Source organism: Gossypium raimondii, chromosome 3, assembly GCF_025698545.1.
Source record: "Gossypium raimondii isolate GPD5lz chromosome 3, ASM2569854v1, whole genome shotgun sequence".
In the NCBI taxonomy this organism is placed as follows: Eukaryota; Viridiplantae; Streptophyta; class Magnoliopsida; order Malvales; family Malvaceae; genus Gossypium; species Gossypium raimondii.
This window is the reverse complement of record NC_068567.1, coordinates 21,420,976-21,423,682: the sequence shown is the minus strand read 5'-3', so window position 1 is coordinate 21,423,682 and position 2,707 is coordinate 21,420,976. Positions and strand designations below refer to the sequence as shown.

Here is a 2,707-nt window from a genome sequence, read left to right as displayed (position 1 = left end):
AAGAGAGCTTCTAAATAAATTATAGGTCAAATCAAAGTTACTTCACCTTAATTAAACAATGAATGACTAAAAATAGTTATCACATTTTTTTTCACTTTATTCTTTTTTAAAATGAAAAACCATTGACGTAAAAGGGAAGATGGAAACACCATGAAAGTCAACAAGAGACTAAAACTTCAAAAATCTTTTTAAGTCTACCATATTCTTACTAAAATGAGCTTCTTCTTTTTTTAAGCTCTCAAGGCTTGAGTGCCAAAGCAAGTCTGACCTTAGGGCTCTTATCGATGGACTTTGTATCCACCTCTCTAGAAATGGTAAAGAGAGATTTAGGGCGCCACTCATGCTGGATGAGTGCGCTTGCGTTGTCGATATTGTTCACTCGTGCCTTGATTGTGGTTAATGGATCCAATGCATGTTGTGTACCCACGGTGATGGTGTTCACATTGGTAGAGAAGCTATGGGTCACCTCAACACCAACAACAATGTTGGTTGATGGATTCACAATATGGTAGGAAGATGAGTTAACTGGATAACCCTTTTCATTCCTACATTGACAAACAAGGTATTAAACTTGAGATTATATCATTTGGAATGTTTAGCTATAGATAGGTATATAGAACATAACCACATGTAGAGCCAAAGAAGCAATGAGGTCTGGATTGTTGAAGCTCAATCCCACGTTGCGTTTGGTGAAATTCCCAGTCTTCGTGTCAAATGAGATATCGGTACCTAATGCAAGAACATTTGTTCCAAGCACACCCAAGAAGTTAACTATCGGGTTGTCGGTCAATCCAATGCTTGAGCTTATCCTAGCACACTCATGCAAATACTAGAGTTCAATCTAGTATACACAAAAGTGAAAAAAAGACATGTCTAATAGCATTTCAAAACAAATTCTAAGTAACATGTTCTCAGGACAAAAGCCAAAATAAGAAGGAAGTTTCAAATAATACAAATTGAAATCTGAGACAAGATTTTGTACCTTGCCAGACCTCTAATTAAGGACTCTAAAGTCAAAGATTGCCTTTAGCCCAGGTGCAGGTTCATCAACTATTATGGTGGTAAATAGCCGATAAACATAATGTACTTTAGTAAAATAAACGATTTTCAAAAAGGCTTACAAAACATGGAAAACATATATATTAACAAAAAAGGGATATACGAAGGTAAAAAAGGAACTACGAACTCAACTAAAGAGATCCTTCAATTGAAAAGCATTTCCACCAAATAGGTCAGGTCCTGAGTAGTATGATGTTCTAAACAATGTTATCAAGTAGATATTCTCCTAGTTAAAGCTCGGGTTTCAAACATAAAGGGGATAAGACATGATTACTAATTTTATTATAATAGAAGATGGATGAAGGCCGAAGAATATATAATGGAGGAAAGAGCATCGTATCTAACTTGCAAAAGAGAAATTTTGACCAAGAATTCAAACTTATACATAAAACTAGAAACCAACAGAAGAAGCAGATGAAGTATTTACATTGGAGCTGGTGTCCACTTTGATATTAGCTGTAACATTCCTAGACTTCAGCTGGATATTAACATCAGCCAATAAAAGATCACCTTTCTTCGTTCCGGTAGCGGTAATCACCTAAAAATAAAGGGAAAAAACAACAAAGAAGGGCAAATTAATTCAAGTTCTCATAACAGATTGAGAAATCGAACATCTTTCATGATACATTGCAATTAAAAGATTGAGATAACCATGATGAAATTTAAGAAAAATAGCTGCTATTATACTTCAAAAATTGAACACACACACACACATGTTTGAAAAGCATACACCTTACCTTTAATTTCAACTTAAATTAAACATTCTTTTTTGTAATTAACATAATTTTACAATAAGACATGCATCTTATATAAAATTAAATATGACAAAAATCACAACTTGGGTTTCACATGACAAAGCATCTCAAATGTATTCTTTAATAATAATTAAAGAAAACACAATCTAGAGAAAAAAATTAAACAAACCCAAAAAATAAGAGCCAAACTTACAACACCAGTGGGAGAGCAAATAATCAAGAAACAACCTTTTTTTCCCCTGTATTTACAGAAAATAAAAAACGTCTGGAGAGGGAGAAAAAACACTGGGATAAGAAAGAGAGGAAAACCCATTAGTTCTGAGCGAGAAAGAATGGTTTTTGGGAATGGGTTTGGAAGAAAGAGAGGGAAGGAGGTGTTTAGAGGGGGTGGAAAATTGTTTAGGAGAAAGAGTTTAAGGCAGCAAAGGGGAAGGGATGAAGTGTTTGAAGGCCATGAAAATGGTAGTTTTGGAGGCAAAAGATGAGAGATTACGAAGGAGGAGATGGAAGCATTAACTGTGGGAAGGAAGACGCAACATCACTCAAACATCCATATGCTTACTTGGCTGCCTGCCTATTTTTCCCTCTATTGGAGTTGAAGAAAAGAAGGGAGTGGCTATCGGTCGGGTTGAGTCTGAGCATTTTTTAGGTGAGAAATTAGGGAGGGTAAAATTGATTTTCTAAACAACAAATGAGCCATTCGGTGGGGAGGAGAGGGAATAGAAATGCTCTATATTCCCTGCATAAGGCTATAATGGAATACACCCGTAATACGGTATTCCACTTAACCAAACGGCTGTTTGTGGTAAGCCCATTGAATAGAATTGTAATGGCATAGCCATTACTTTAAACCAAACATGGCCTAGGTTCAGGTGCAATTTGGGTTCCTATGA

General features: G+C 35.6%; 1 pseudogene; it reads right to left on the bottom strand.

Annotated features, from left to right (window-relative positions):
• Positions 1-238: 238 nt before the first annotated feature.
• On the bottom strand, positions 239-2,127 carry LOC105786835 (mitochondrial outer membrane protein porin of 34 kDa-like; annotated as a pseudogene).
• Between the last annotated feature and the right edge of the window lie 580 nt (positions 2,128-2,707).